Genomic DNA, 24,705 nt, shown 5'->3' with positions numbered 1-24,705 from the left:
CTACATTACCGACTCCAGTGTTGCCTTGAATGTCCGGGCCTTTTTGTTGTACAGAAGCACTAAATGGATGCCTTATTTCGAAAGAAGAGTGGAAACATTAAAAGAATGAACATAAATGAAAATATTATCAGTAATAACAATCGTATGTCGTGAGAGCTTTGTGGGCCGCAGAAAATGGTTTGGCGGGCCGCCATTTGGACAGCTCTGCTCTATACCCTGGGCAAAACTGCTAGTGATATATCAAGTACAAGTTCTTGACATTTCTTGTCTCTTAGATGGACGTATACACATTTTTTTGACTCCCAGATGGACATACAGACAGCGTAAATGAGTTTTGGTTAATCTTGGAAGGATTATGGAAGCTTCCCAATTTGCGGCATGTGCCCTGCTAAATGATAACTGATTATTTACAGTGATGACGAACATAGTACTCTGGATGAAAACCTAAGAAAATAATTTTGAAACATGTCTATGTAAGTGTAGTAATGAAGCAAAGTACACATTCTACAGTATTATTGACGATGAGAAACATAAATCCAGATATGAGGTATAGCAGTCGATTGTATTCATTAAGCTGAATAAAATAATATATGGCAGTATAAAAGATCATACATAGTTTTTGGGAAAATTGAATTTCATTGCAAACCTAAAAATCGCTATTGTAGAAGGTAACCAAAGGAGTTCTTGCCGTTCTAGAGCAGTGATAAACAAAGAACAATACAGTGAACGGCACGTACCTTTAGGTTTCGAAGTAATCTTCATCAGCATCCAACACCTTTTGCCAACATTCCTGCAGCTGTGCAATACCCTTAGGATAAAACGCGGCGGTCCTGGATGCAAAGATGATAATCAGTTGGCAGAAGTACGATGAATATGGTGCATGGCACAGTACAAAGTCTCCCAGCCAAGTTGCTGAAAGGTCTCCTAAATCCTCTTTGCTACATGTGGCTTGGCACTGTAATACAGGAATAGCGGTTCACAATTCCCTGCTGCCGGCTACTTCTGCCACAATGCATGGTGCACCCTTTGCAACTGCTGAGAGTAGAAGTCAGCAGTGACGGTCTGACCAGGTGGAAGGACCTCACAAAGTACCATTTGCCAACAATTCCATCATATAAAGAGCATATTTGTATTCTCTTGGAGTAGGTTATTTAATTAAAAAAATTATATTACTAACTGCTAGATTGTATCTGTTATTGTACGATTTCTCTTAACACTGATCAACGTACTACATGTAACAAATAATCTATCCTTTATAATCAAAAATGAAGTTAGAAATTTCGTTTATACAATTCCATTGAATAAACACTTACGAAAAAAAATGATAACCAACAAAGTTGCAGGTTAAAACAAAATTAATTTCATGAAGGGGGCAAAATATATACCTAGTTAGTTGAAGGTTTATTGTTCTACTTTAAAATATGAATATTGTCTACTTTCATATTGGTATAGCATAGGAAACTACTTTTGAGTTTTTGCTACTTTATGCAAACCCAAGGCTATGAACAAAAGAATCTTCTATTAACCAGGGTTCCGAACTACGATCGGGGCTTGAATCCAGTTCTCTTGGTAGGTGTACAAACCTTGAGTCAAAATCAACCCCCATAGCTACCACACTATCTCACGTACTCGAGAATTGGATTACAAGACTATAACAACGGTCAAAACTGAAACTATTAAACATAAGCAACCTACTTATAACCCCAGGCTATTGAAAGCGGTTGGTCTTGTGATATTTAATTGCCATGTACTAAGTCTCACTAGAACTTACAGTATGTGGGAGAGAAAAATGAAATGAAATCTTTTCTATTTCACAATTATGTCCTTTAGACTAAGAGGGACGGATGATTAAGGCAAGTGATGATGATTAAAAAATCGGTGGAATGGGAATGTGAGAGAAAATAGGAGTACCCTGATAAAACCCACTGACACAATATTGTCCACCACAAACTCACTTGGTTGGGGACGGTGGCTCAGCTATAGAGCGCTTAGCTCTGGTGCGTAGGGTCCCTGATTCTATCCCCGGCCAAGTAAGTTTATGGTGGACAACATCGTGCTCGTGAGTTTTCTCGGGATACTCCCGTTTCTCCCACTTTCAAATTCCACCAATTCTTCCATCAACACTCATTTGCCTTAATCATCGTCTTCCTTAGCCTAAACTGGCATAATAGTGAGACGTTAAACTCAAATATTTCATTATTTCACAAACTCACTTGACCGGGGATCGAACCAGGGACACAACACACCAGAGGTAAGCGCTCTACCACTGAGCCACCGTGTCCCCACCTGGAACAAGCACATAAGGATGGGGGAAGTTACCCAAGATGTTATAAATTTGTACTTCTAAGCCTTAGACTAACGTGATAAGAGTATAAAACTAGTTATTTCAGGACACAATGCGAGAAAAATAAAATTTGGTTTGAACTATTCAAAGTAGACATAATTTGACAATTTTAATTTAATATCTCACGATTGTGCTCTTTAGTCTAAAAGAGACGTATGATCAATAAAAGTGGATAATTATGAAGGAATTGGTCGGATGAGAATGTGGGAGGAAACGGGAGAATATAGAGGAAATCAACTGACATGATATCGTTCTCTACAAACCAACATGGCCTAGGATCAAATAAGGGCCTCCACAACAGAGGTGAACGCTCTACCACTGAGCAACTGTGGCCCCTAGAATAATTATTCGTACTAGCGTTCAAAGAAAAAAAATGTACTGGAGAGAAAAAAGCTGAGGAAAATATGTGAACTGCTATTAACCTACAAAGGAAAGAGATATTTTGCATTTGTCATTGTAGAAGATCTGACCAGTAGCAACTCTTGAAAAAAAAAAAAAAAAAAAAAAGAGTTTTAGTTTACAACTATTTAAATTTTTACCGATGTAATTTCTCTCAAGAGCCGTCGATGTGCCTAACCGAAAATATTTAGGTTCTAACACGCCAATGAATTTTCTTTTAAAGTCACTGCCTAATCATTTACATTCAAAGAGGTTTAATATAGATTCGTTTTTAACATCTGTACTACTTAAATATGTTAAATCGGAATTACTACCTCAAAGAATTCTCTATATATTTTGCTTCATTACATTTTGTTAAATAGAATCATTTCCAATAGTAGTTCTACGAGATTTATTTACTTTTAGTTTCAACCCTAATAATTCATGTATTAATATACGTATGTCACTTAAAGTTTAACGTTCGATAGACTAGGAATCTTTCATAAATATTTCATATAGTATCCCTATTTTGATGTATATCCTGACGCCATATTAATTCTGATCTTGCCTGCAGATTTGTACTTCACTATTATGTTGTTGTATAAAGATTGACTACATAATTGTAAATATACAACTCTTGTTTTATCATTATTTGCTCTCCGCATTCTCTTAACAAAAAATAAATAAATAAAATTTAAAAAGGCGCCTTCTACTATGTATCTTAATCTAGAAGAATTCTAATTATCTCTTTTGGTGTTCATATGGAGGTTTTCTTTTTGGACTGAACAGAAAAGTCACAATCTTACCCTCTTTCTCGCCTACCGCTTTAGTCTTGAATCTTCGCAATTTCAGAGACTAAGAAAGAACTACATCTGATTTGATTTTTAGTATAGCTTTAGAATAAGTTCTGAATATACACCCCGTATATGCTCTAGATGTACTTTTTTGTAATACTTTGTTAAAAATATGGCGGGTTGTCTTGGATTCAGAAATATACACTATTGGTTTATTACTAACACGACTATTTAAAATATTTTCACATGATATCACATTTTTTTCAAACTAACATATTCTCATATTTCATGTGAAATGTTCTCGATATCAATTGAAGCGCTTCTAGGATAAAGGTGTTATGTTACATTTTTTGAGACTTTGCATTCTGACAGTTCATGCACGTGTTGCATGTTACTGATGCTATGTAACACATTATTTAGTGAGTCCTTGTCTGAGTGCAGATATTTAGAAACGATGAAGCCGGTGTGTTAACGGACAAAGTTGTGAAAGTCAATTATCCTGACATATTCAATTTGTTACATAACAGCTTTATCCTCTAAGCATTTCAACTGTTCTTTGATTTCCCGTAGGCCTACATAAACTTGTCATTAGATTTTAAACGGAATAACACATTTGAATTTACAGTACATCTTTGCAATCTACCTATGATTATTAATTCATTAATATACAGGAAAAACAGTGACAAGTAACGTGGTACTCGAATTAATTGTCCATCTATTCTGCCAGGCACACAATATCACGCACTACTACCACACATCTGTTTCAGCGTTTCTCAAACTTTTCTCTACTGTCGGACACTGTTACACCATGAGAAATTTTTTGGTTAATCCATACAGTAATGAATAGCATATAAAAATGGTGACCAGATAGAAAATTTGCTCAAAGTATGCATGCACGAGCGTCAGCAGTAGGAAACTACTTCTTCCAAGCTCTTCCTTCAACTTGACCAGCATATTCGTAATATGAGCAGAGTTTCCCATCCCCTGAAATTTCAGTTGGCGTTTAACATAGGTTCCAATTAAAAATAAACTAATCGTTTAGCAAAGCAAACCAATTTATTACTATAAAACTAATATCTTGTGACAGTTTCACCAACTAACTATATGGCTTCATCAGACACTATCTTTACTAACAAATAGTATTTGATGAAGCCAAGTGGTTAAGTTAGCGAAACTGTCACAAGATATTAGTTTTATAATAATAAATTGCTTTCCTTTGTTCAGCGATTAGTTTACTATTATATAATAGGCGAAACTGGTATAATAGAGATATTACAATAGGTTTGGAGTTGATTTTGGAATATGTTTGCTGTTTTTTTTTTAAATATATTTGCTGTCCGGTTTCTCATTTGGGACACTTAGATTTACCAGATTATATTGAAGAGAAGCCTAAAGAGCAGCAGTATTTGTGTAATTCAAGATATAAATTTGAAACTCAAATATTTTTTAAATGTAATTATTACCGTTACTTTAAACGCTTAGAAACACTAACTACAACATTGCCATTACTACTAACCAAACATATAGTACTCGTAACAATACATTCACTATTATAGATGTAACTTATTATGATCACGTAGCAGAACTTATACACCCAGTTAGTACGTCTGTATGTAAGTCACTCCACTATAACTTATTTATTTATTTATTCATCACAACAGGCTCTAGGCCTAGTTACAGTGTTGTTCCTTACAAATACATTTACCCTTAGTTTTATATATATATATATATATTAACAAGGTTATACATTTACATATTTTCATTATCACATATTTTTAAGGCTATTCTTGTATACTGTCTCCGACATTCCAAAAACATCTATAGCAGTTATCCTTTCAATTGCATTCTAGGAAGCACTCATTCTCCATACAGGAGACTTCGAGGATATTTGTTCTTGCCTTTCTGCAGTAAAATGTACTGCTATTTCCTCAGCGGGTTTTACCTGATGGGACATGCAATTGAACCTTCGAAGTAAGATTGGGACAGTCAATTTTACCATGTAGTAATTTGTGTAAAAATAAAGGATGTTTCCTCCGTTGTTTCAACGTGTTCATATCGAAGTTTTGTACTATTTCTGAATACGACTCGTATTTTGGATACATGCCAGTTTTTCTATAAGCAAGTAATCTCAAGAATTTTGATTGTATTCTTTCAATCATATCTATGTGTTTTTTTGGTTTTGGTGACCAAGACAGAGTCGCATATTCTAATTGCGATCTTATAAAACAAAAATAGAGTTTCATTAACGTAGCATCGTTTTGAAACTCCTTACCTATTCTCATAACAAAGCCAAGATTTCTGTATGAAGTATTAACAATTGTTTCAATATGATAAGTAAAACTTAGGTCTAATTTAGGATCAAATAGCACTCCTAGATCTTTAATTAAAGTAGGTGTATCTAAAATAGTCCCTTCAATAGAATAGTCATATTTAATGGTGTTTTCTTTGTGGGTAAAGGAAAGAGTTTTGCATTTATTTACATTCAACTTGAACTTGTTATTGCCACACCAGTTCTTAATATTACATAAGTATATTTGTAGTTTTGCACAGTCTTCAAGCGAATTAATTTTGGAGAATATTTTAAGGTCGTCAGCGAATAGAAGAGTGTTAGAATAATGAATATAAGACGGTAGGTCATTTATAACTAATAGAAATAAGAGTGGACCAATATTTAAACCTTGAGGGACTCCAGATAAGGCTATGAATTTTTTAGATACATATCCTTTATACATGACGCCTGTTGACGATTTTGCAAATAGGATGCGAAAAAACTTTTTGCTTGCATTGAGAAATTAAAAGTAACATCATGATCTACCAAATCAAAGGTTTTTGAAAAGTCAGTATAGTTCACATCCACTTGGCCTCCTCTATCCGGTTTGGGTACAAAACCTCGCGGACCAAAACCTCGCCTCCCAAAATCTCGCGGCCCAAAATCTCGCCGGGCCGAAACCTCGCTTGGCCAAAACCTCGCGGGACAAAATCTCGCCTGGCCAAAACCTCGCCTGTCCAAAACCTCGCCACCCAAAACCTCGTCTTCCAAAATCTCGCGCCCCAAAATATCGCCATACCCAAAATCTCGCCTGACCAAAATGTAAATGTTCCAACAGATGATAAGGATGGCGGTATAAAAGACGCTGTTTCAGAAGAAGCATTACAAGTATTTGACCAAGTCCCGCGATACCATATGAAAATTCTATTTCTGTATTAGAGGATTTCAATGTGAAGGTAGGGCGACAGGATGTTTTAAACTGGTTATAGGGAAAGAAAGTCTGCATAAGGAAAGTTATGACAACTAACGGGGTTAGTTTCGTGAACTTTGGAACATCAAAAAACTTAACATTTTAACAAAAATCTAATAATATTTATGAAAGTATGAAATAATATATGAATTTTTACGACGTCCCTTGATTATGTCCTGTAGGTTAAAGGAGACGTAGATGACCAGGATGAAAGAAATGATCGAATAAAGAAAGTGGGAGGAAACGGGAATAACCCGAGAAAGCTCACGCACACGATGTTTTGTATCTTTTCTTCTTCTTCTTCTTCTTCTTCTTATTATTATTATTATTATTATTATTATTATTATTATTATTATTATTATTATTATTATTATTTGTAATGTGGAATTGCATATTAAGAAACTCATTGGGTAAATTTTAAAGAAAAGTTTCATTCGCGGCGAGGTTTTGGCCACGCGATGTTTTGGATGGCGAGGTTTTGACAACGCGAGGTTTTGGCAACGCGAGGTTTTGGCCCGGCGAGATTTTTTCCCGCGAGGTTTTGGCCGGCGAGATTTTGGGCGGCGATGTTTTGGGCGCGAGATTTTGTCCGTATTCCCCTCTATCCAATTCATTTGCAAACAACTCTTGAATAAAAGCTATTTTTTTAAGCAATAAACAGCTAGAGGATTATCTCGGCCGAGTTCGTTAATGGAGTATATCCATTAACATCTTCACTTGTAACTAACTGAATCCCGTTTAAAATCTACAACGCTCCCTAGATTGTATGCAACCTGCACAGTAGCAATAAAATGTCGGTTGCATATAATAATAGGGTATACAACTTTTCTTACTGCAAAATGAACCTCTGAATACTCCATACATGGAATTGTGAGATCCTCTTTACTGTCTTTAGCAGTTTAAAATTCATACATTTTTGGAGCTCCTTGATGCTAAAAAGAGAATCCTATTTTCCAGAACTATTTATATCTTGTGGAAAAATTGATAGGTCATTTTGAAATAATCTCTACACAAAGTCCGGCCATCACAAGTTCTGTTGACATTAATGTTTCCATAATCTGATCACAAGGCTTTCATTACACTAAACACTAGTTCGACATGTGCATTACTGACTAGCAAGAATATACTGCATTATTTTGAACAAGTTTCCTGCATCTATCTTCTCGAAGGACGCATCCCATAATTATTATTATACGCCTATTTCTTATCATAGACTTCACATACGGAAAATTCATTGAAGAGTTCATTTCCATCGAAACTAATTTTAAATTTTGATAATAATTGTGTCGTCTTTGGTTATAATAAAAATATAATACTTGTAAACAGTGATGATTTCAGGGATGGACCCAGACCCGTTGAAAAAAAATAAGACGGGGGAGGTCAGTTTGTGGACTACATTTCATCTTACATTAATACATACATACCAAGAATTAACTAACAATTTCAAGAGGGATGAAAATAGTCGCAGAGAGTCGAGCCTCCCTGTCCCTAGCTACGGGACTGGGAAGCCCGGGGACTCCCCGGACTCAATTCAGTTCGTGCCCAACGGGAGTTAGTAGTTTATTCATGGTACTATTTTCACCCTCGTGTATTGGAAGTCATCTGGGGGAAGAGGATATCTGAAATTACCACTGCTTGAAAATAACTAACAACTGAGCACAGAATATACTTTAAGGTATAAATACCATACTTAATTAATTATAGACAATTTACTATTTAATCCCGTAAGTTTAGTTCGTTTGCCAGTATATCCATTGAATATTCCGTATATTTCTCAATCCAAGACGTCCCCTATTTAAAAAAATGATTACAAAAAATATATATCTACAGTACACACTGAGTATATTTTCAGAATTTACTACAAAACTACACTAAATATCAAATCAGATACTGTACAGACCTCCCTTAGTCGTCCTCACTGAAAAGGTGCAATGGATCTGCAAACGTTTAAGGTTAAGTGGTAGGCAAATATGAGGGTAAAGTTAGACCTTGACCCCATATTTTTTGACACGAAATTGCGTTTTAAGAAGAGAGAGAGAGAGAGAGAGAGAGAGAGAGAGAGAGAGAGAGAGAGAGAGGAAGAACTTGTCTTGGATTCAGAAATATTTCAAATCCGGACACTCCGGGTGGAACCCTAAGATAGTACCTAAATGTTTGATGTTTCAATATTTTATATGTTGAAGAGTAAAATATAGTACATATATAGTGCAAGTTTTTTTTATTAAGGTCTAAATTTTGGTTTACTTTAATAAGCACGGGAATACTACTTATCATGGTTCTCGAGTTTATCTGATAGTAATACTAGAGCACCTTCGTTGCTAAACGGTTAGCGTATGCTCCTTTGGCGTAGGAGACCCGGGTTCGGTTCTCGGCGGGAGCTCATGTGGTTCGAATTCCACGTTAATCAGTAAGTCCCGTCTCATATAGCCTCGCTGCTGAAAGGGACAATAAAATCAACTCAACTCCACTCAACTGATAGTAATACTCTGCAACATTGTTAACTAGTCTCGCGTTCAAAGGTGTGTAACTTAGAAATAGTGTCACAAGTGATACTCGTAAATTACATATACTTTGTAATTTTAATTATCCCTTAACGGTTCACTATCTTTTCTGTTTCCGGCACTGCTTGCAAAACAATATATCCACAGACTACCTTCCGCGTAAAATTTACCAGAGTTGTTACCAGGAGGTAATAGCTTCTCTGGATCGCGGAAAGTATGTACACAAATAACCACAAGGAAAAATACCTAAAAATAATAGTCTTCAAACGCAATAGGCAAGATCAAAAAATGTGTAGCCAAATGGTTACGAAAACTCGTTAAGGGTTAAAGTAATAAATTATAGTTGAAATGTATCAAGAATACAACATAACGCATTGTGTGCTCAATAGTATATACGTATTATCAGGGTGCGAATTACCGGGGGGGATGAGGGGGATTTTCCCCCTCAATCACATTTTGTTCCCCCCCTAAGAAGTCAGCTGAAGTATCCCCACCGGGGATGCTCGCTTTCCCCCTCAAACTATGCTTAGTGTAACTCCAAATTTCACTGATTTTTGTTATTTCTTGTAAATTTAATCTTCTAGCTGTATTTCGAAATGATCGATGTAAACTGTTCAGTTTTAGTCATTTCTACTTACCACCTAATTACCCACTATTTTCAACGTTGTTTAGTAGAACTATATTATTATGACTACGGTTGTTACTTGCAACTGTACCTTCGTACCCTTCAGTTCGTCATCGTTTGTGAATTTGAATGTACTAATTGCGTATAACAAAGCCACATATAGATTTATAAATGTTCTTAGCGGTTGGCCAAGAAGAAGTAAACAAATAGCTTCTTCTACCATACTTGGCGAAGTTCGGATGACTTATTCATCCTCTATATTTGTATCGATTATCATCTTATTTTAATTTTTGTTATAACATGTTATTTCATTTTCCAGTGTACTCTTTGTTAGCACATGGTCTTCATTCCCTAGTAGGTTGTGTGTATGCAACTCAAAAGTTGCATTTAATTTGTGATAATTAGCATAGTAATCACTGCTTTTACAGTTTACGGAAATGAACTTTTGAAACTGTACTCAAAATCTGAGATATAGGTATTCTCTCGTAAGTATATGTTAACGTACACGCTGGGGGATACGCTCCTAGTGAGCAGACATGTTAATGAAGGTGATTTTTAGGTGAATAAGCGAATAATTCATATTTGTTTCAGCATTTGTTAATACGACTGGTTCTCCGTGTCATTGTCCGTGTCTGTATAAGCATTTCAACTGGAGCGGGTTTTTTTTAAGTTAACCCTTCATTTTTCCATCTTTTCGCTGTACAGTTTGCTGTCCACGCAATTAATGTTATCTGAAAAACTTCAGTGTAATGTTTTACTTTATTTGAATAACATAGCCCATAGTGAATCAACTCATCTTCAACCTAACAGTAAAGTAATTTTTAAGTGTTGACTTTCCGTGCCCATCACGGAATCGATATTTGGAGAAAAAAAGTCGTGATGAGCACAGCTTTAGCGGGAAGTAGAAGCACAAGCTCGAAATTTGAATTGAGAGATTTTAAATATTTGGCCTTCGATTTGACCTTGATGTGAGAAATCGGGACCAGCAACAATCCATTTCTTATTTGATAGGCTAATATCTAGATTTTCTTTTTAAAAAAAATGTCCGGTTTAACTGATAATTTTAGTGGTTTTCACAAGACTGAAGTAGGTTTCTTTTCGCAACCTGTATGTATTAATGCAAAGTGGAAGCTTTCAATATGAGTGGAAAAATTAACATATGCTTGTGATCATGGCTATCGCTCGAGCCAAATTATTAACTAAATAAACCTTAGAGAGCTACGGGGACAAGAGTGAGTACAACATTAAAACACGTTCAGAAAGGTTTAGTGGGGTGTGTGTATGTCAGACAATATATATGTGCATAGTTATTGTCGGTAGATTTATTAAATTAATAAATCTCTCATTTATTACAGGTCACACACACACACACATATTATATATATATATATATATATATATATATATATATATATATATATATATATATATATATATATATATATATATATATATATATATGGGGGTAAGGCATTTATTGTCTCATTTTGAAATTTGAACCTTCAGACTATGTCCTTTGGCCTAATTTTATCCCCCCCCCCAATATAGATTATCTAATTCGCACACTGCGTATTATTAACATGCTGTAAATATAAAGTACTGCTACTGAGAATTAAGAATACGATTCTTCCCTTTTAAGAAAAGAATTAAAAAAAAAAAAAAAAAAAAAAAAACACTTGAAAATTACAAAAATAAATGGATCCTTAAGTAAGCATATATAAACATCATACTCTAATAACATTATTTTTAAAATATCCTGATTTGACATTTTCAACCTACAATAAAGAGAATGAATGATCTGAATTATGAAGTAGTGGAGCCACCTTCTGCATCTGCTGACTTCACGAAATGAACTTTGTGAAAAATAGTTTTACACTTAGTTTATTCCGTTTACAGATGTTGTTGAATTTCCCGTATGCTGTTGCATAGCCACAAGGGAGCTCTGTGCACGAATTGAGACTAAAACCTATAGCCAAAAACTACCAGAAGTAACGAAAGATTTACAAATGTGTCGTGATACGGTAGCAGAAGTAAACGGGCAGATTATATTTCTCCAAGTTTGAACCATTAATTCTTTGGTATTAGAAGGGAAAATTTAGACCATGTAAATATAAGTTGAATTCTGCAGTCTAAAGATAACTCATTTGATAGTAAAACACTCCCAGAAGAAACCGAAGAATAATGTAAAATGTTTTTTTTTTCTTTTATTTAATCGAACACAAGATTGTATCTCAAATGGATTCTCGGATGTGCAGAAATTAGAAATATATGTGTAACTTTTGAAGCCATTCTCAGAATAAACACTATGGGTGACAGCGATGTAATCAAGAAATTAATTACATGTATATAAAACCTATCCTGAAGATCTGAGGGATAATCTATTGTCCAAGAGAAACAAATGTATAAGTCAGTGTCCAGCTACTTTCTCGGATCTGATCAAGTTACAGACCATAAAAGGCTTTCATTTCTTGTTCTCAATGAAATTTATAAATTGAAGATTCCTGAATTGTGTTTCCTGAATTTTGCATTTCACTCAGAATTTTCATTACGCTGTTAGTGAGTGTTGTTTAGGCGATTGAGTATTTAGTAAATTATCGTTAAATCAGAAACCATTTTAGATCAAAGAGCTCAACTTTAAGATAATTTTTCTCGTAATAGTATTATCATATATATTTAAAACCAGTTTAGCTGGATTCAGAATCCTCAAATTAGTATGTAAAGCACCGATCATAAGTAATGCTTCAAAGAGTCCAAGCTTCAGGTTATTTTTCTCATGATCCCGATGCACGGATATGTATAGAATTATTTTCATTCGATTTAGCAACCTCTCAACTAATTTAAAAAGCGCAATTAGACATCTATCCAAGCGTGGGTACTTTGGACTAGTGGCATTAGCATTAATTCTTTGGATCAAAATAAACTAAATCATATAACACTGCTGTCAATATAGCACGATAAAATAAACTTTTAGGCAGTATTTCATCTACTTTTATTCAAAAGTACCTATGGACGCCCTCCATATAATAGGGGCAGTCTTGAGACAATCTAACTGTTCCGCCAATGACTTTTCTCCGTGATAATTGATCCGCCAATGAGAAGCCAAGATTTATGTACTTCGGCAACTAAGTTCTTTGTTATTCAACCCATGTAAAGCCTGTTCCCCTCTGCAGTGAATAGAATTAAAATATCCAAAATTTGCAACGTGAAATATTTATGTCGTACGCAGGGTAACGCCTATACTTGTTTAACAGAGAAATGATTGATGAAGTTTGAAGATTTAATTCTACACTTCATCTGTACTTTTCTCTTCTTATAAAAACAATCTACTTCCATATTTTTTTTTTCTGAGAATATAGGTACCAGTAATTAGCAATTACTTATCTTTTCGGGTGCAGAATAACACCGGTTCAATACTACATGAATGTAATGTCTTGCTGCATAGAACCCTCAAAAAAACTTTGTACCCCTTCCAACAACAACAACAAAAATTCTAGGTGCGCGTCTGGTAGTACGCAATATTTTTATATTGGGCGGGAGTTTCTCTGTTACCTCCCACTTGCTTCATTCCACCATTCTCATGATCACCTCCTCTTTTAGCCAATACGGCATAACTGTGCGACGTAAAACTGAAATATTTCATTTTTCTGAAGTATTCAGAACTTTTAGTTCTTTAGTCGTATAGCATAATGGAAGTGATATTAACAACTACGTTAACAGAGAAAATGCAATTATATCAATTTATGAAGCTATTGTTATATTAATGATGATTTATATTTGTTGGTTTTGGAGTTTAATGTCTTTCTCAACAGCAAGGCTAGTGTGAGCTCTCTTGTCCCAAAAGTGAGAACACTTACCACTTATTAATAGAGGATCAAAAATATGCCTGGCAACTCTTACTTTTTACGTTAGGTGTGTATGGATCTTCACATACACAATGAAAATACTAGGCCTATGGTTAAAATTGTGGCAACCAACACCAAAATGGAGTTGTGACAAACAACACCGTGGCAAATAACACTCCACCGATAGAACTTTCTACCTGGAATTTAGATAAACAACTTATTGTTCTGAATTTCTTTTTCACAAGAAAAAAAATATAAAACATCTTCGCTACTGTCGTTCTACTTCATTACTTCTGAGAACAAGAATTCTTTGCCTGGGAAACGTAAATAAAAAATACGGTCCACCACACTAAACTTTCTTTCTAATATTTTCCATAAATAGAAGCTTTGCTTTGTTATAATTAAATATAAACTAACTATTTGCTGAGCAAAACTATATATTTTCATTAAAATTCAACACGTGTTACAGTTTCACCAACTAACTCTGGCTTCATCAGACTCTATGTGATACAAGATAACTGTACAATCTTATATACTTACAACAGCTAAGATATTTTTCTTCTCTTATCTGTTGTATGCATATACGATTGTACAGTTATCCTGTATCACATAGAGTCTGATGAAGCCAAAGAGTTAGTTGGCGAAACTGTAACACGTGTTGAATTTTAATGAAAATATATAGTTTTGCTCAGCAAATAATTAGTTTATAATTAATAACCTTTCTTGGCCACTGTTTCTCAAAGTAAATCATATGTTGAGCTCATTATAGAAATATTTATTTACAAAGTTATAACAGGAGTTTTCCGCAAACTAATGTCCGAAGAAGACTCACTTCGAGGAATAAGCTACCTCCTACTGATTTTTTCTTGAGTAATGATTTATGTAATATTATAAAGTTGTTTCTCAAAAATCTACGCATGGAATATGTACAAAATCGAATGAGTTTGAGACATTTTAAAGAAAATCGTCCGAAAAGAAGTCATCAGCAAGAGTAAACACACCTTTCGGACCCCTGAAGAAATAACTTCATGCATCATGAAGTTATATCATGAAATTATTTATCTAGGAAAAATAACCAAAATTGTTAAATCGTTTACGAGAAAATAACATTTTTTTAATTTTCCCTCCATTAAAATACACTAATTTTTTATGTATGAATAAAATTCGAAAAATCTCAATAACGAATCTTATAAAATGTGGTCTGAATATTGAATGGTATGATCTCTAGGTGACTGTATATAGCCTACATCGGAGCGACTGGATGAACAGACGGAGACACATACAAAATGACTTCTCTTCAAAAGAAAAACAGTAGTAGTAGTAGCAGTTTACTAATGGGAAGATTCTTCTGATATTTTTTCTCAAAAATCGCTCAGGCAGATTTTTCTAGTGTTTTGTAAATACATATTTCGTTAACAAAACTACAAGATCATCAGTAGTTTCTAAAGAAAAGAATAAATAAAATAAACAGAAGGAAAGAAAAAGAAATACATCAGAAGTGCTGTTTATTTGTTAGGGCATTTTTTAGGATAAATTTCAACTAGGATTGGTGCAATTTTGTTAATACAGCAAGCCTATTTCTTAACTATTGATAAATATTCCACTAACAATTCTCTAAAGACACACAAGTAATTTCTCTTGGAGGACAGAAGAGATAGTTTACTGAACGGAAAATATTATTTTCAAATCATAAGAGTGAAGCCTTGTAATATTAAAAAAAAAAAATCGAATTTTTGTTTTCAACTGTTTTACATTTTGTGGTACTTATATTGCAAAAAGTTGATTTTTGGATGTTCGTCTGTTCGTATTTCGGTATATACAATAAATGGCCATTTTGCACTGGGCCTGCTCGGCCTCGGGCTCACTTCTCTTAACTGGGCTCGCTTTCGAGCTGACTTCCCTCAGTTGGCCTCGTACTCATTTAATTTCGCACTCTCTTATTTCATGGGGGCTCGGGCTCACTCAGGTTAGCGCTCAATTATTGAGCACGAGCCCGGTTGAGTACGAGTGCCGAGCTCACAAGTTTGGTCCCCTATGGTATGTACACAGGCCTGCGTATCGGGACTAAGTAATAAATTTAACGGTGCTGAGTACCTAGGCATACGCCATCTTTCTTCTTTTTATCCAATTGATTTATATGGAGAAATATTTGTTTTCTCTGAAATGAAATGAAATTTTAATTACGAGTATGTGGTTTTACTGATTTTTGGTTTATAGACAAGTAAAATACACCTCGTCCTTCATTTGGCTTTTTTTTTCTATTCAAGATTACCCATTAGTTGCTATTTAAAGAGTACTTAATACGTTTTTATTATGCCTCCCTGTATTGATTTAGATCTTTATGCATACCTTTAGGAACCAAAAATCCTCTGCACATAATATTTCACATGCTTTTGTGTAATCAGGTCAAAGATACCACCATAAATTCGATCGCAATCAGATGAGTTCGGTTTTCGAAAATGTGACCCAAAATTTGAATCTGTGCGTAACTCGGAATCCAAAATCCTGCACAGCATAGTATTTCGCACGCTTATGTAATAAGCAGAGCAAGATCAACCATCATACCAAGTATGATACCAATCGGATGAGGTCGGTTTAACTCGTACGATATATATATATATATATATATATATATATATATATATATATATATATATATATATATATATATATATATATATATATATATATATATATATAGGGCGTTCAGAGCACAAGGGAATCAAGTCACTACCAAAGTTTATACATAACGCTTAAGTACATTTTTTTTTTTATATTATAAGAGCTATTTATAATATCTGGACATGAATCTTTTAAGTACTGAAAGGAGCTTCAGATAGAGATCTTAATGATGAAATATGTTCAAAATTACTAAAAGCGGACTTGCTTCCCTTGTGAACTGAATGCATTATATAGTGTCCTTGATTTTCAGAGAAAAATCAAACGAATGGTGCTAAATTTAGTATTACTCAAATTTAAACTCAACTATAAAATTAACATTATATATAACAGAAATTAATATTTCGCAGTCAATACAAATCAATGTGAATATCAATATTTCACAAAGCATGGGGCGTTATGGTAGAGTTCTAGCAAAATATCAGTAAAATCAAAACATTAAAATTCTAGTTCATTTAAGGAAAATATAATAATTTCCATGTAAAGTAATCTATATATATAAAAGAGAACGCACAAAATCCTTTGTCCGCTCATCACGCTAATACGGCTGAACCGATTTCTTTCATTTTTGGGGGGTTGTTAGGATTTGGACCCTAGATGGTTTTTATCATATCACTTTAATTTTCAATTACCAGTGTCTTGAGATAATTGACCATTCAGGTGTCCATACGTACAAATCCTTTGTTATTAGTTCATCATAGGTATAAAAATAAACGTATGTATATGCAACCCGCATGACCGTGTCACTCGGCGGGTTAACATAAATGACAGGCGTTATAATGGTTTTTATCATATCACTTGAAAGCGAAAAAGTAAAAAATTATCTAAGTAACAAAGTTTATTGCGTTCGGGGGTGACCGCAGCGAAGCGGGGCGGGTTAACATAAATGACAGGCGATATAATGTTAACATTTACTGCAATCTTCTATGGTTTTTATCATATCACTTGAAAGCGAAAAAGTAAAAATTATCTAAGTAACAAAGTTTATTGCGTTCCGGGGTGACCGCAGCGAAGCGGGGTGAACGCTGCTAGTTGGCTATAAACCAAAGATGGTACAAGCACTAAACACTGTCAAGATTGTTATAAGATTCTCAAATTTTCCTTCTTCAACTTCTTTCTAGCACCAAAAGTGAAGTTAGGTAATTTGCTCGAGACTGAAAATTGAAAAGTAGTATTTTCTCGTAAACGGATCTAACAATTATTTGTATTTCATTAAGAATCGTGCTTTGAGGGGCATGCCGAAAGTAATGTATAAATGGTCATAACTTCTGTATTAACTGTTGTACATCGTTCAAATTGCACATGCAGTTAGAGTGGCTTTTCCTCTATACTGTATTTCATAGTCATTTTGTTCCTTTGTAGGTAAACAATTGACTCCAAGGAGAAGAAACATGCTGTCATTGAGTTCTTAACGACGAAGGGATGCAGGCTGTCCGACATTCACACAAGGCTACCGAATGTGTACAGAGATGACACCATTGACAAGAACAATGTGTACAGGCCTGAAGAGGTTTACAGAAGGGAAAGCCAGCATTGAACTCAAACCGCACAGTGGGAGATTGCTACGACTGACGTGAATCATCAGCGAGTGGATTAGTTGATTTGTGCGGACATAAGTATCACATTCCGATAGTTTGCTGCACAACTGAACTCTAGTAGTCACAATACCATACAGGAGATACTGGAAACCTTGTAGTACAGGAAAATATGTATGAAACGAATATCTCATGATCTAACACCCAATTTGAAGGAGGGAAACGTGGATTTCTACTCTCATCTGCTTGAAGCGTCCGAAGCGAATGAAGACCTGTTATTTCAATCTGATGACGGGGATGAAGCGGATGAAACATAAACGTATCTTCATGATCCAGAAAGAAGAATTAGTCAACGGAATAGCAGCACATCTCTTCTCCAAGGCCTAAAAGTTCAAGGGCCAGCGATACAAACCTAACATTTTTCAATAGAAAGATTCGAGACTTGTGCCATTCGAAACGATGGCACAAATACATTGGTTTAAATGGAGATTATATTGAGTACCAACTCGATAGAGGAAGAATCACTCTAACCATATGTGCACACTGAACGATATACAAATAAAGAATTTATGACCACTTTTATATTATTTTCGATACCCTTTGTATATAGTGTGTCTCTTCTCTTGAAATACATTAACACGACAAATCATGAATGTGAATTTTCGTTGACATCTCGAATTTGATTCATTCTTGTCGTTTGATAAAATCTCATTCTCGTCTCTGAACCATCTCCTACTTTTCACGAGAAGTTATTTAATTCACATTGCCGAGTTGTTAATGAAGTAATTAGTTGTAAAATCAGCCTGAGCCATTTTTGAGAAAAAAGAATCATCAAGGAGTTTGGGGATGTGGGGGTGTTTAAGCTCTCAAAAGTTAATATCGTTTCAGGACTCTTGTATACATACAAGATGTGATCAAAAAGTGCGGTGAATGTAGTTGCACAGCGCCACCTATCGACATTTTATCAATTTTAACTAGCAAGCCCGATAGCCTTAACCTTTGGGAGAGTCAGTGTCGAGTTTGAATGAGTTGTGTCATATCAGTTGGCTTCCAGAGGCAAAATAGTGAGAACGTGTTAAGAGTAGGCCCTATCTATCGCGCATCATGGACTCAAAAGCGGCAATGAGTTGATTGAAGACGAACAACGATCGGGACGTCCTTCGACGTCAAAAATAGATACAAATAGATAGATACAAAAATAGATATATTTTAACTGCCAATTTGCAAATGAGAAGAGTGAGTGCAAAATTCGTTCCCCGATCCTCGTTTTTGATCCGCGAGTTATTGGCGAAAAAATATTCTTATCTGTTCACAACCGCCGTACTCTCCGAGTATAGCACGACGCAACTTCTAACTCTTCTCAAAAACTAAAACAGTGCTAAAGGGAAGACGTTTTGACAACACTCCCGACATGCAGAAAGTGACGAGGCGCAGTTCAAGATTCTGAAGAAAAAAGACTTACAAAAGTGTTTCAAATCGTGGAATCAACGTTGGAATAAGTACGTCGCAAGCCAAGTGAAGTACTTTGAAGGACATTTGGTGTAAGCTTATCACTTTGTTCTTAATAAAATGATTCACCATACCCTTTTGATCACACCTCGTACATACATCTTGTGGTAAATTTTTATTTTTTCACAATATCTTGTTCAAGGGAGGGGTTAAGCCCAGAAAACCACCTTTGCGTATGACCAGTGTTCGAAGTGGGAAAAAAAGCAGAGACGGTAAGTTTTATTTCGATTTTCATTCGACATACCGGCTACCTAAATGTTGAAATACAGTGAGGGTATGTTGCCTAAAAGATTGCATTTCTATTTACATAATGATTAAAAACCATTGAACAGTTTCTCTGTAGTTACGGGAGAGAGGGACATGGTGAGACTTTGATTCCCCACCAACAACTCTGACAAAAATATTTAAAAAAAACTTATGTTGCATTATAGAGAATTATTCCTCTTAATACTCAAAAACCGAGTTTTTATATTAACAATTTCCTGTGGGAAAACTGCCGGAGCCCCCACTCGACTAAGGGGGTATTCTAAACTCCTGGAAGATCTGTCCATACTCAAAACACGACATTTATATGCATTAAGACAAGAAGACACACACAAAATAAGAAATAAACAATTCAATATGGCACATTAAACTATAAACTAGATTAACTTCTTTGAAGACACCTCATTTTAAAAAACAAAAGATAGGAAAAAGGTAACAAAAATGTCAGTGTAGTTAACTTAGAAGTTATTCGCACATAAGAAATAAATTATTTTTACGTGCAAAGCTTTTCGTCAACTACTGTGTATAAAACTTGATTTATCAAAGGTATTTAGCATCTGCTCTCCAGTGACGGTATGTCTTGATCACTGAAAAAGCAGAGGCGGTATGCCTTCATCACGGGAAAACCAGAGGCGGTATGGCATACCACCACATACCGCCTCACTTCGACTACTGCGTACGACACTACACAAGATTGCGTGTCCCGCTCTTATGAAAATTCGACGTCTTTTCGAGTTTTTTAATAAAAATATCACATGTACTTTAGTATCGTTACAATGAAGCACTCCTTTGAAAACATGAACAAAATTGCGTACGGCGATTTTGAGAAAATAGCGTAATCCAAACTCATCCCTACCAATTTAAACTGTACCTTCTATCTTTTTCTACGTTTGCGGTATATTTTGACGAGGGATGGTAGTTGGAAGTACGACTGCAGGCAAATGCTATCTCACCATGTCCCACACATAAACAATACGACGCAGGTCTGGAGATATAACAGGTCAACGTATTTTATATCAATTAAAGCAAGCTGGTTTGAATTAGTGATATTGACACACGTGTCATCTTGCTAAAAGATGAAAAAATGAATTTAAATATATAGTTCTAGATCCCACGGTTATGCTAATGGCAATGGATGATTTTGAAACAATTGGTGGAGTGAACATGTGGGTCGAAACGGGAGAACCACGAGGAAACGCACGTACTGGGACGCCTCGCACAAGAAGTGGTTGCTGTACCACTGATTCACAGTAATTGACAGTGCAATAATGATTTATTCCCTCTAGTGAGGAGCGTTAAATTCCATATCTCGTAGGTATGCTTCATTTCTCGATAATAGCAAACAATATGACTTGTATTTCCCGTAGAAAAGTGAACAAATCTAAGAAGGAACTATAAAATTTCAAATATGGCAAATCATCACAATATTAACATTCATTGCAGGTTTCTTGTAAAAATGGGAAATGTGACATTTTACCATAACTACCGGCAGGGCCGGATTTAGGGGGAGATGCAAAGGTGCACGTGCACCCCTCTCCCTTTCGTTGTAAATATACACTACCTAAATGAGAAGCTAGCAGTGAAAATAGCAACAGTTTACGAAAAATTCTGCTGTTATGTTTCCGTTTGGGCTTAAAACAAAGGGCAATTTTGCAAAATCGATAGTTTAAGTCAATTTTCTAAAAGTTGAAAGAAAAGGATTCACCGAGAATAGACACTTAGCATTTCCAGGGCATTTCCTCATCCACCACAGATGCCTAAAGGCATTTCGAAAAATTCCAATTCAATTCAAATGTATTGGTAGTTATTGGTGCACCTCCCCTCAGAAAATCCTGGATCCAACCCTGACTACCGGTGTATAGTTATTAAGTATCCATGAAGAAATATTGCACTAGTTAGTAATGTTTTTTCCCACGAGGCATTCTTATTATTATTGTTCATATTAAATCATCGGTGAAGGAGTGTATCTTGATTTTTATGAGTTTACATAGAGCTATTTAAAATGTCTCATACCGTGCTACTCTCACGTTACGTATACCGTGCTACTCTTTCAAGATACGCCATTCTCAGAAGGTTATTATCTCTGTTGATATAAGGAATTCAGCTGTGAATATTTCATGATTGATAGATCCGATTAGATACGGATATTCATTGGTTATAATTCAAAACCACGTTTTCGAGTTACGTCACCAAGATCCTTTACCGACATGTCCGCGTGTTAGCACCGAAGAATGATAAATGTCAACAGAACTTCGGAAACGAATATTTAAGCTGTGTGGAATCCTCTATGGATAATTATAACTTGCATTTCTTATCATATAATCAGACAGCTACTTCTCACAATCACAATTAACCTTCGCACAAATTACAGTGGAACTCTTGATATTATAGATAGTCTTATCCATTACTATTGGTATTCGAGTGGATAGAATGAGTTTAAGTTTTTTTCAGCACCGAGGCTATATAAGACGGAATATATTGTTTAAAGGTGGGATTCGAACCATTTCTCAGGTGTGAAACCCAGACAAATATCCTACCAGAGATCGAATCCGGAATCACACACATAGAAAACACACAGGTTAGTCACTAATGATCACATGTAATGTTGTCAATGAAACGATAAATTTCATGTCTCGTCTCCAAAACGAGACGAGAACTATTTTTAAATAAATAGAGACGAGATGACACGAGACGAAAAATTTCACGATCTCGCGGGCAACATTAATTCACCCAAATCTTATATTTGTAACACTATTGCAGTGTTATATTATTTATAGTGTAAGAACTATAAATTGATAAAGCTATTTTACGTACATAATGAAGATCATTTATCAATGCTAAAAGATACGCAAGTCATTACAAAATATACTCCAATAATAAATAAGGAGTGTATTTCCAAAATATGCTAAATCCGTTTGATAAAATTCTTCAGAAAGAGCAAAGAACTGTATTTCTTTTTTCATTGAAACACTTATAGTAAGTGATATTTCAAACAGAATTTATCACAGAAAATAATGCGTTTTGACTAAAAAATAATTACAAAATTTAACGTGAGACGTTCCATAGTATACTCTTCCATACTCAATTCAAAATCGTACATTTTTGGATTTAGTATGTTTTGCAAATACACTCCTCAAATGTGATTTAAATGTTAAATCACACCCTTCGTGGATTTGTTTTCATATGGAAGGATCCTGATAACTTCTAGATGAAATTAAGAAACAAGAGAACATCACTTTTGTGCATAAATTTAAGAAAAAGGAGAAAATTTTCGAAACGAGACCAGAAGAGATATTCAGAAATCGATATGAAAGGAGATCGATTTTTTCGAGGATCAGATGAGACGAAAAATCATTATTTCTAGTCTCGTCTCGTCTCGTGGGTAACACTAACTCCATGTAAATTTTATTGGAATCTCATAATAGTCTTCGGAGTTATACCATGAAACTCCAGTGTGCACAAATGCTTACTTTCGGAGTTAAAGGCTTCCGAAAACATCAAAAAATGAAATTTAAAAGTCCATAGCTCCAAAACTATGGGACCTACCGTAGTCGGGTCAAGACTTCATTAGGAACTATCCAAATATTCATGTTTCAGAATCCTGTGGCACTTCCGCAATATTTTTTTTTTTTTTAGAGGTAATTGGTGAGTACTTCAAATTATATGCCAGTTGCCAAACTGCCTCTATAAAAATTGTTGCGTGAGTACTTTAGGATTCTGAAACATGTATATTTAGATAGCGCACATATCAGTTCCTGAGTGAAGTCTTGACCCGATTACGATAGGTCCCATAGTATTGGAGCTATGGACATTTAAATATCAGTTTTTGATGTTTTCGGCAATCTATAACTCCGAAAAGAAACATTTGTGCATCCTGGTTGGTCTATACTTTTCGTCTTATCTTGCTCTTAGGAATCACCTCCCAAATGTTGTCAGTATTGTTCTCAAACACCCTGTATAAAGCATTTATCTTCATTTACAGAAATTTGTACTATTTACTACAATTTAGGATTACTAAAGACATCTCAATATAATAATGCAAATTTTGAATGAACGAAAAATAGTATTGTCAACAAGGAAAGATAAGACTGTACATACAAATATTAATAATATACATATATTTTTACAGGTATTCTTGGGAGTGCTTCTCGTTCTGCCCATAGTAATGGGTATGCCAACACCTCAGGAAGATGGGGGTAACAACAATTCCCAACGAACAATCCTACAGTACTACAATCTGCTAATTCGCCTCATACGAAGACTTGTCATTTTGTATTTCCGCCCGTTCTTAATTTTAGGATAATATTTTTTTTTTTTTTAAAAAAAAAGACATTTTTTATATACTTTTACACTTGTTACGTATTGTTGCTGTAAATAGTTTTTTTTTAACGTTAAGTCAATAAAATGTTTTCTCAAATGTTAAATCTTATTGTTTATTAATTTACATTATTATAATTAAAGAAGATAGAATGTTTATGTACTATCAAGTATGTAGTATATCCAATAGTGGCGCTCACTAACCACTGGTGCAAATCTCGGGGGGTTGAGGGGGACATGTTCCCTCCAATCTAGGAACTTGGGGGACTATCCCCCCAATAATCCGATTTGAAATGTGTTTCTGGGGTAGCAATATCATGATTATTGTCCGATTGCCACAAAGGAAAACGAGATGAAATTGATGTCCCCCGAGAATAAGCCTCAAATCTGCCCGCCTCCCAATGTTGAAGACAACTCTGTTCCCCTGATTTTCCACAGCATTGTTTTTCAACTTCATAAATGTTTTGAACATTGCTTTAAAAAAAGAAGAAAAAGATTATGGGAATGGTCTTAACCCCCCAGTGTTGAAGACAGATTTGCTCAGCTGTCTTTAACTGAAAAACTACTGAGTCACTACCAATTAAGCTTTTATCAGTATATTGAGAAAAACGTCATGTGATTATGGACTTCCTATAATCATGATTATATTTCAGGAAGTTGACTCCACAAAACTTGCCA

At 35.0% G+C, this 24,705-nt stretch overlaps 1 long non-coding RNA gene across 1 annotated transcript in view; it reads left to right on the top strand.

Annotated features, from left to right (window-relative positions):
* LOC145693730 (uncharacterized) overlaps window positions 1-24,122 on the top strand; it is a 29,877-nt gene extending 5,755 nt beyond the window's left edge. Inside the window, exon 2 of the long non-coding RNA XR_014132820.1 lies at window positions 23,840-24,122. This is a non-coding gene — a long non-coding RNA (uncharacterized LOC145693730). The remainder of the gene's footprint in view (window positions 1-23,839) is intronic.
* The last annotated feature ends 583 nt before the right edge of the window (window positions 24,123-24,705 follow it).

The sequence above is a fragment of the Thermobia domestica genome, chromosome 1 (assembly GCF_964235325.1).
Source record: "Thermobia domestica chromosome 1, izTheDome1.hap1.1, whole genome shotgun sequence".
In the NCBI taxonomy this organism is placed as follows: domain Eukaryota; kingdom Metazoa; phylum Arthropoda; class Insecta; order Zygentoma; family Lepismatidae; genus Thermobia; species Thermobia domestica.
Note: the sequence above shows the minus strand (reverse complement) of the source record. Positions and strands in the feature narration are given on the sequence as shown.